Source organism: Zingiber officinale, chromosome 9B, assembly GCF_018446385.1.
Source record: "Zingiber officinale cultivar Zhangliang chromosome 9B, Zo_v1.1, whole genome shotgun sequence".
NCBI classification, from domain to species: Eukaryota; Viridiplantae; Streptophyta; class Magnoliopsida; order Zingiberales; family Zingiberaceae; genus Zingiber; species Zingiber officinale.
The window spans coordinates 1,455,778-1,467,244 of NC_056003.1; positions in this window are offsets into that span (position 1 = coordinate 1,455,778).

The following is an 11,467-nucleotide window of genomic DNA, read 5'->3' on the forward strand; positions in this document are numbered from 1 at the left end:
TAAGGCAGGTGTAAACTGGATGTCCTTTCCACCAACCTGGGTGGAATAGACCAAATCATCAACCTTCTCAAGGTTGTTAAAAAACTAGGCACATAGATCTCGATTTACTGCATGACTGCAGTAAACTAGTCTGTCCAACTGATAGTGGGCAATCATCTCTATGACAGACAGACAATAACTCGTGAAACAGAGTCTATTTAGGTATCTACACTTAATGACAGAGTATGAATGCTGAGAAAAACTAAGCCTATGATGCTCAGTGGGAAATCTAGCGTCAGTGGACGGGGTCGTGCCCGAGGTGGACGCAACATTACGTCGTTTCCTAATTTTAACCATATACATAAAAATTTGCAAAACAAGTACTAGAATCATGTAAAGGATGATTTAGGATAGTTTAGAGTATACATAGGAGGCATTGTAGGGTATTTGAAGGAGTTGAAGGGTGAAAATCCGGGTTTAAGGCGCCTTAGATCATTGAGAAATCGCCGTGAAGAGTTGGAGCGAACTTTCTGTTCGCTGCATATTTCTGTATTGAAGGCACCTTCAATCTCGCTGAAGGCGCCTCTGTCAGCGCAGAGGCGCCTTCATTTGGCGTTGTTGGAAATGTAATTTTTTTTTTTTGGTTTTTTTGTTTTTGTTTTTTTTTAAAAGTATTTTTGAATAATTTTTTAAAATATTTTTAAATAAGTTTTTAAAATAATTTTTAAATAATTTTTTAAAAGAATTTTTTAATAATTTTTTAAAAGAATTTTTAAATAAGTTTTTAAAATATTTTTTTTAAATAAGTTTTTAAAAGAATTTTTTAAATAAGTTAAAATATTTTTTTAAAAATTAATTTTTAAATAAGTTTTAAATGAATAAGTTTTTAAATTGATCTTATTTGTTAATTTTAATTATTAATTTAACTTGAATTTTAATTTAAATTATTAACTATTAATTTAAGTTGAATTTTAATTTTTAATTTAATTTGAATTATTAATTTGATTTGAATTACTAATTATTAGTTTAATTTAATCCTTAGTCATATCACCCGATCGAAATTTCAAATCAGGAAATCCTATAATTTTGTGAGATGAATTAGGTTTAATTATAAGGTTTGGTTTAACTTTGTGTTAGATTCAGGTTTAGTTTTGGGCTCAACAAATAGGCATTCTTTGGATAAACTTCTGGGATATGGTGAGTCACTTGGATATCATTAAAGTAACTATGACTTCGAGGTTTTCCAAATAGTCCTATCCACTAAACTTAATACAAAATCTTGGTCTAATTGGTTAGGATCCATAAAGGGTAGCTTCGGTTAGTTTCACTTAGCCAAATGCACCAGGTCGAAGTCATATCTTCCTAGACATGCATAGACTAAGCTTCCCTAACGTACTATCATCCAAAATTTTACTAGTACCATAGGTCAAGTTAAACTTGTTCCTTTTCTAATTAGTTCTAATTCCCCTACCGAGTAGCTTGGTTTGGGTTACCCTGCCGGGTAGGTTAGTTTTGAAGGTGCCAGCTATTCTGGAGCCTCCACCTAAATTATTGATAATTTTATATATGTTTATTTAATTTATAGATTAGATTTAAGTTTTTTACATTTAATTTAATTATGTTCTTTTACTGATTTATTTGTTTATTAATATAGTTTTTCTTTTGGCTCCCCTTGGATCATAGCCTCGATAAGGTCTATCAAGGTAATGTACTTGATCCTTGGAGACCCAATTTTGACCAAGTCCAACTTGATTTTCCAAGTTGGACTTGGGTACCCATGCTTGGACCACTTTTCTATTTGTTCTGCGTACAAGTGAAAAATATGATCTATACTTCTTTTTAGGCTTGAATCCAATTCCGGATCTGTTGTATACGGCCTTTTGTTTTCCAAGAATCAGGTCAAGATTCTTGGAACCCAAAGTGAACCGTTCCAACGCAGTCTTCAAATCCTTGACTTGAATTTTCAGGTTAGAATTCTCTTCCTCAAGCTTTTTGACTTGAGTCGAGGTTCCAGTCTGAACGGATTCAGACAAGGATTTGGAGTTGGTCACTTCTTTAGGGTTGTTACCTCTTTCAGAAGTGACTTGATCCGAATATTGGATTTTGCTAATTTACATAATAAATAATTAACTAAATGCTTACATAATAAATAAGAATACTTACAGTGGGGGCAGGCCCTTTGGAAACGGATACGGATTCGTGGCTTCTTTCTGATTCAGCTTCCGATTCGCTCTCTCTCTCGGACATATTGATCTAATCCCGGGCCATCAATGCAAGGAGACTCGTCTGATCGAGTTCGTCGTCGTCGTCTTCTGAGGAGGATTCTTCTAATGTTGCCTTCAAGACCTTTTCCTTTCTCTGTTTCTTTACCTCTTTTTGGTTGGGACAGTTGACATTGATGTGTCCCTTCTAGTTGCAGCCATAACATGTCACTTCAAATTTTACCTTTGAGCTTGATTGGGCATCCTTGGAATGAACTGCCTTCTTGAGGTCCTTCTTGTTGAACCCCTTCTTCTTCTTGTAGAGCTTCTTTATAAGGTTGACGAGTTCAGCCGTTAGCTCGTCGTCTTCATCGCATGAGTCAGGTTCTTCATCTAATTTTGGTTCGATTCTACGCCTTGGTTTTGGCTCACGTATTCTTCTTGTCCCTGCAACCAAAGCAATGCCCTTCTCGGTTGTCTGTGTAACACCCACGAAATTATAAGATAGGTATATGAATATTATTTTTCCTTAGAGCATAGAAATGAAAAGAATAAGAGAAAAGGGAAAATAAAAACAAAAATATAGAATAAGAAGAGGTGAGGTCAAGGATTGAACCTTGAACCTCCCACAAATGATGGAGATAAAATTGATGCATGATAACCACTAGGATAAGGAGTAATATTTGGATGGAAAGGAATGAAAAATTTAATTAAAGGTGAGAAGGAAATAAAAGAAAACTAAACAAAAGAGCAAGAGAAAACCAAGTGACTTACCTTCTTTTCCTCTTAGTTAAGAAAAGGAGCAAGCAAAAGAGGAATTGCCTACTTCCCTCCCTCTCTCAATTTTCGTGGGAATTAAAGGAATGATGGAGAAGAAGAGTTGAGGGAATGAATGAAGACATGTTTCATTGAACAAAGGAATAAATAGATTTGGGAGAAGAAAAACAAGAGAGTAAGTCCTTTTCTCTCTTCCTCCTTCTTCCTTCTTCATTCCTCACTGAACCAAGAACCTTTCCCTCTCCTCATTCTAATAGCTAAGTTAAGTTTTTCTCCAAGAAAACTAATTTCCGTGAAGAAGTCCTCAAGTCCTAGCCCTTCCAAGCAAAGGAAACAAAAGGAGGTACAAGAAGAAGAAGTTTTCCCCTTCCTTGGCACTTAGGATACTTTTCTCCTTAAGAAAAACCACAAGCGAAAGGATGTAAGTTTCCCTCACTTGTGGTACAATAGCTTTTGTGTATTCTATGAAGATTCGGTTACATAAAATTCTAAGAAAACCTCATGCAGAATTTCGGCCAAGATAAGACCAAAGGAAGGACCTAGGGAATGTAAAGATCTAAATTTCGACATGCTCGATATGTTTCTTGTAACATGTATTTTATGGTAGGGATTTATTTCATGTTTCTATGCTAGAATGTTTAGTTAGAACTTAGATTCATGATCCTAGACTTTCGGCCAAGCATGAACAAAAGGATTAGGTAAGCTTAAGTCTCAAACTAAAACATGCTCCTTTGTTCTTATGATAGGTGCCCTATGATAATGGTATTGTTAACAATTTCTCCTACTTGTTATGTTGTTTGGAACTTTATTTTCAGGCTCATGAATATTCGGCCATGGTAGAACTAAGGGCCTAGGAGAGCTTTAATTTAAAACTAAGCATGCCATGATTTCCCTAAGATAAGATATGAAGCTATTATGATATGCCCATGATTGTATGTTGAGTTGAACTTTATTTCATGTCTATGAAGGTTCGGCCATGTTTAGATTTAAGGCCTAGGAGAGTTTAAAACAAGTCTAAGATGCTCATGACCTTTTTGATGAAATGATATGAAACTAACTTAATGTTCTTATGTTTGTTTGTTGCATGGAAATTTGGTTACATGCTCTACAACTTTCGGACACACAAGGTTTTAAGACCTAGGAAACTTAGAACCTAACTCAACTATGCTCATGTTGTTCCTTGAAATATTTGCTATGAAAGTTGTTTAAGGTTCTCATGCTTTTAGGACACTTGAACCCTAGCTTTAAGCCCTACAAGTTTCGGTCATATCATGTTTAAGGGCCTAGGAAACTTAGAACCTAACTCAACTATGCTCATGTTGTTCCTTGAAATATTTGCTATGAAAGTTGTTTAAGGTTCTCATGCTTTTAGGACACTTGAACCCTAGCTTTAAGTCCTACAAGTTTCGGACATATCATGTTTAAGGGCCTAGGAAACTTAGAACCTAACTCAACTATGCTCATGTTGTTCCTTGAAATATTTGCTATGAAAGTTGTTTAAGGTTCTCATGCTTTTAGGACACTTGAACCCTAGCTTTAAGTCCTACAAGTTTCGGCCATATCATGTTTAAGGGCCTAGGAAACTTAGAACCTAACTCAACTATGCTCATGTTGTTCCTTGAAATATTTGCTATGAAAGTTGTTTAAGGTTCTCATGCTTTTAGGACACTTGAACCCTAGCTTTAAGCCCTACAAGTTTCGGCCATATCATGTTTAAGGGCCTAGGAAACTTAGAACCTAACTCAACTATGCTCATGTTGTTCCTTGAAATAATTGCTATGAAGTTGTTTAGGGTTCACAAGCTTGAATGATAATTTTTAACCCAATGTATGTTTGATAAGTTCGGCCATGATAAGTTGTAAGCTTAAGAAACCTAGAACTCTACCTAAACTTGCTCATGGTGTTTTCTTATGGTATAGGAAATGATACTTATTTAGGGTTCACATGTTGGTATGGAGTTTTTACCTAAAACTCAATCTATATGTTTCGGCCACTATAAGACATTAGGGTTAGAAAATCTAATTGTGTTTCCCATGTATCTTATATGCCATGTTTATGAGATTGCTATGCTTCTATGTTTAGTTATGCACACTTATGATCTATACATGATGGAAACCCTTATGCTATGCTGTGTGTTATTTATGATGAGCTGTGTGCCCAATTTACGCATGATATATGTGATGAGCTGTGTGCCCAAGTTTACATGCTATTTATGATGAGCTGTGTGCCCAAACTATGCATGTATTATGATGTGCTATGTGCCCAAAGTTTACATACCATTATGATGAGCCGTGTGCCCAAAATTCTATATGGTATTATATGATAAGAAATACGATGTGCAAGAAATGATAAGAACCATGATATGATATGCATGACATGATACTTTACTTTATATGGCTTGTACCAAGGGTGGGCTCCATAAGCGCCCCGGGGTCGATGGACTAAGAAACGGGCCTCGTTAGGGATGGGCTCCTAAGTGCCCCTAGGTCGATGGACTAAGAAACGGGCCTAGTATGTATGCCTTGTAGGGTTCAAGACTTGCTACCTTGGACCTACATGGGACGCGCGCATTTATGTATGTGGTACAAGCCGGGGCCCTAACCATGTTATGATTATGTTTAAGTATGTAAGTAAAAAGTTTTTCAAAGGGCATGCTGCATATATTATTGCATGAATCATGTTTTTGAAAGTCATCTCGCATAACACATTATGATTATGTTACGATATACCATGATGCCTATGATTATGTTATGTTATGTTAGTATGAACCTTATGATTATGTTATGATATGTTATGATCATGATTATGTTATGCTAGAATGCACTTTATGACTTTATTAGGATATGCCATGATACCATATGATTATGTTATGATATGATGCTTCTATACTTGATATGATGAGTTGTCTTTATGCTTTATGCCTTGAAGCTTTATTTATGCTATACGATTTTCGTGAGTAGGAAAGGATCTTATTGAGCCTTGAGTGCTCACAGCTTACTTTCCTTGTACCACAGATAAGGGCAAAGAATGGATGTACTAAGGGAGCAGCAGGAGGGGGCAAGGAGGACGTGTGTAGTAGTGACTTGGCTAAAGAGAAAGACCTGCTTCTAGTTAATAAGAATTATGTTATGTTGTTTCTTTTATGACTCTATGACACTTCATCATGCTCTTTAGTATTATGGGTTAAATTTATGTTAAGCATGTTATGTGACTCATATGATAGGTAGTTAGCGATGATGATTTGAAAAGTAAAAAAGAAAAGTTTAAAAGAAAAAATATATACTATAGATAAGACTTCCGCTGTTCTAAGAAGAAAAGATAAGTAACCCCCGTCCGCTTAAGCAGGAAGGGGCGGAGCGTTACAGGTTGTGCATTAGTCAGCTCATGTAATTCAAACTCAGAGAATAACTCATCTAATTTTATAGAAGATAAATCCTTGGAGACCTTGTAGGCATTTACCATTGATGCCCACAATGAACTCCTTGGAAACACATTGAGAGTGTACCTTATTATATCTCTGTTCTCGATCAATGTGAGTGCCTTCTTGGTCACAAAAAAATGATTGATTGGTGGTTGCACCAAATTGAAGCGACCCCGCTCTGATACCAATTGTTGGATCGAGAAGCGCTAGAGGGGGGTGAATAGCATTCGTGGCTATTTCGTTCGATTTAAACTGTATAGAGTAGATAAACACAACGGAAAAGAAAAGAACAAACGCTAACTCAAGTTGGTTACTTGGTTCGGAGCCTGTGGCGACTCCTACTCCAAGGCCCGCGATCATTGATCATTTCCGGTGGGCAACAACTATAAGCTCGAAAGGTGTTACAAATTACGTACAATAAAAGCTGTTAAATTTACCAACAACTAAAGGAAATAGCAGATTCAGAGCTTCGGGTTGTCAGCTTTGAGTTATAGCTTTGTCGGGTCGTTTCTTGAGCATCTCGTTGCACAATGATGGCTTAGAAAGTTGTGTACTTGTTGTTGTCTCAAGACCCCCTTTTATGCACTGCTGGAGGCGCCTCCAACACCATCCAGGGCGCCTCCAACACGCCGAGTTAGCCGTGTGGATCAGTGCTGAAAGGTTCGTCTCTTATCCTGCTTGAGGCACCTCTATGGTCACTCCAAGGTGCCTCCAAGCCCTGGTCCAAGGCGCCTCCAGCTCCGTCCGAGGCGCCTCCATCTCCTCTTCGCAGCCAGCTCACACTTTGCACCCAAGGCGCCTCCAAGCTCCATGGAGGCGCCTCAGACACTGTTCATCTGAGGTGTGACTTGCTCCTTTGTTCCTGCAAAAATGTGTTAGTCCCAAACACATACACTGCAAAACAAAGTTAGCACATAATAGTCATAAATAAAATATTGACAGTCTCCGGACTGTCTTGGTCTGACTTCAGATTTCTAACCGGAAATCCTAGGTCGACCTGACGTCTACTGTTCCCTCTACGGGGAACATGTCCTCACCTACTCCACTCAGGAGATTTACCTGATGCCAGCACGATCCTCCAGACCGACTGGACTTTTGCTTGGCGCTCGATGCTTCCGGACTTTCTGCTGGACGTCCGCTCCCCGACCCATCCAGTCTTCCACCTGGTTCGCGACACCAGGACTTTCCACCTAGGGTTACCACCCCCTAGGACTTTTTCCTGAACCCCTCGACCCACCAAGACTTTCCGAATAGGGTTACCACCCCCTAGGATTTTTCACCTGCCTAACCGCAGCTAGGACTTTTGCCTAAGTACACTTAGGACTTTCCTGCAACCTCATTCAAACTGTTAGATCATAAAACAACTTAACTTTGAACCTTTTTCCATTATCAAAACACAGGTTCGATCGTCGGATGCTTCCACACCAACACTAGTAATCTAGGTTGATGATGTTCCCTTGAGGAGCTCATAAGGATTGCCATGTAAACCCTGCAGGTGGACTTAGTCCGACATGACAATGAGGTTAAGTGGTACTACTCTTGGAGCTAGATATTAATTAAGTGAGTTGTCAGTAACTCATTTAATTAGTGGGCATTCAATATCTTAAACACAGGAAGATTAACACACTCATGGAAAGAAGGAGCTCATATTATAATATGAGATTTGTGCGGTAGTGCAATAATAACTCTTTAGTGGCATGATTTATTATTGATGAACTTGAGTTGGATGTTCAGGGCGAACATGGGAAGCTCAAGCTCATCAGGAGACCAAAACCAATTCCTCCTCTCGGTCCCTATTGTAGTCTCTTATTTATAAAGTCTTATATCTACTTAGAGCCAAGCTTCTTACCCATCTCATTGTGGTCGACCAAGCCAAGCTTGGAGCCCAAGCTAGGGCCGGCCAAGCCAAAGGATGGAGCCAAGATTAATGGCTGGCCAAGCTTGGAGCCCAAGTTAGGGCCGGCCAAGCCAAAGGATGGAGCCAAGATTAATGGCCGGCCAAGCTTGGAGCCCAAGCAAGGTGCCGGCCACATTAAAATAAAAGGATGTTTTAATTTTTAAAATCTTTCCTTTTGTGGAAGCCATGGTTTTAAAAGAGAGTTTTAAAATTTTAAAATATTTCCTTTTATAGCTTTCTACAAAGGATTAAGAGAAAGGTTTGATATCTTTCCTTATTTGTAGTTAAAAGGAAGATTTTAATTTTTGATAAAACTTTCCTTTTTTGTAATCATCCACATGTTTTAAAAAAAGAGATTTTAATTTATAAAATTTTCCTTTTATAACCAACAAGGGATTTAAAAGAGAAATTTTTTATTAAAAATTTCTTATCGAAAATAAATAAGGAGGTTTTAATTTTATGTTTAAAACTTTCTTTTTTTTGGAGCACAAGTAGGTGGCCGACCATGACAAGTATAAAAGGAAGTTTTAACTTTTTGTTTTAAAACTTTACTTTTTAGTCATTGGCAAGGAATATAAGGAAGTTTTAATTATGTTTAAAAATTTTCTTTTTTGCCAAGACCAAGGATTATAAAAGAGAATGAGAGGGTGCCTCGCCCATAACACATCTTCTATTCCTCTCTTCCAATCCTTGGTGGCCGACCCTTATCCTTCTCTCTTCTCCTTTTGTTTTCTCTCTTGGTGGTCGGTGGCATCTTGTGTGGAGATCTCTTGGTAGCCGGTTGCTTAAAGGAGAAGAAGAAGAGAAGGAAGCTCTCTTGTCTAGCATCCCTTGGAGGATAGTTGGTGGACGGTTCTTGAAAGCCTTGAAAGAAGTTTGAGTGGATTTCATCTTGGAAGATCATCGCCCACACGACGTCCAAGAGAAGGAGGGGAATACAACAGAATATCAAGAGGTCTATAAGCTACAAGAGGTATAACTAGTTATTAGTTTCCACATCATAGCTAGTTCATCTTTTTATAGATCTTGAAAAACCAAACACAAGAGGTTATCGGTTTTAAGTTATCATTTTTGTTGTCAATTTTATTTTTTGATTTCATGTTTCGATAACGTGTTTCTATTGAGGTCTCTATAGTTAAACCTAGTTTACTGCAAGAAGTTAAATATCTGATTTCTTTGTGAGGCTTTGTCTAGGAAGTGGTGGATGATCTCATACCCAAGAAGGCCTAGTGTCTCACCATGTTTAACCTGGAAGCCGATCTTTGAAATAGATATTTGATAACTTCTGTAATATGGTTTAACTTAGGAAGATCACATCGATTAAACTTGGAGTAAAAATGTTAAGTATCATTTCCAATCCAAGTTTAACATCTGAAGGACAATTTGGATTAATAATGTTAAGCATCGTTTGCAATTCAAATTTAACTTCAGTAGATCACATGGGTAGCTAGGATAGTTCTATACTTGTACAAAATTTTTGTACAGAGGAACTAGAACGGTATTCTAAGTAGCAACCAACAGGTACAAGCTAGCTCTACAGAATATGGATCCTCCTTGCAATTTGAAGGAAGTACAAAGACTGACTGACCGAATCATCGCTCTGTTTCGTTTTATCTCCAGGTCGGTTGATCGAAGTTTACCCTTCTTTAAGATACTTCGCCGAGCGACTAAATTTCAGTGGGATGCTAATTATGACAAGGCATTTGAAGAGTTAAAGAATTATTTGTCTTCTTTACATATATTAGCCAAACCAATAGTAGGGGAGGCCTGGTGGGTTTATCTGTCAGCTAATGAACGAGCTATTGGTGCAGTATTAGTAAGGCAGGAGGAGAAATAACAACAACCTGTGTATTTTTTTAGTCATCTATTAAAAGGAGCCGAGTGTCATTACACCGCACTCAAAAATTAACTTACGTATTGGTTCTAACTACCCGAAGATTGCATCTGTACTTTTTATCTCATCTGATAGTCGTATTAACTAATATTACATTGGGTCGTGTACTTATTAACACTGAAGCTTCTAGAAGATTGATCAAGTGAACCACAAAGCTCAATCAATATGATATACAGTATCAACCTCGAGCAGCCATCAAGGCCCAGGCCCTGGCAGATTATATAACAGAAATACAAGGCTCAGAAATGGAAGAAATTTGGAAAATATATGTTGATGGATCCTCTACCCGACAAGGTAGTGGGATGGGTATTCTTGTTATATGGCTCAGAGAGGATTGGATGTAGTTATTTGTTCGGTTAAATTTTCGGGCCACTAATAATGAAGCGGAGTATGAGGACTTAATAACAGGATTGTAGATCGCACGACATGTAGGAGCCGCCCGGGTCATAATTTACTCAGATTCTCAGTTGGTTGCCCAATAATTGCTCGACAATTTCGAAATCAACAATGATCGGCTCAAGCTATATGTAGAAGCGTTTGATAAGTTAAGAGCTAAATTTTCAAGAAGTGATTATACAAAAGATTTCCCATTCAGATAACCAAACAACGGATGAGCTAGCTAAGTTAGCCTCCGCCATAGTTCCCTAGAATTTGGATAGGCCTGTTGAACTGACATGATTAGTGACTTGTATCGAACAACAAGCTAATCTAGAAATATAAAGTAATTGAAGGACGCCAATCATCTTATTCTTGCAGCAGGGCATTCTATCCACTGATGGAGAGCAAACATGTATACTTAAAAAAAGGGTTAGTTGTTTTACTATAATTGGAGATCATCTTTATAAGAGAGTCTTCTCTCGTCTATTACTTAAATGTATTGGGTCAGAGGATGTGCATTATATTCTTCAGGAAGTACACCAGGGTTCTTGTGGAAGTCATATAAGAGGGTGGTCTCTCTCACGGAAGGTGTTATTGGCTAAGTATTTTTGGCCTACTCTACAGTTTGATGCAACTTAGTTGGTGAGGATCTATTTATCTTGTCAGAAACACTAAAATATATCACATCACCCCACAGAATTGCTCAAAATTTCTATTATTTCTTGTCCATTTGATCAATGGGGTATGGATATACTAGGACATTTTCCTTTGACACTTGCTCAAAGGAGATTTCTATTAGTAGCAGTGGATTATTTTTTGAAATGGGTGAAAGTTGAACCACTGGCTAAGATTACTGAGTAAGCAGTTATCAAGTTTTTATGGCAGCATATTATCTGCATATTTGGTATTCCATATAAGTT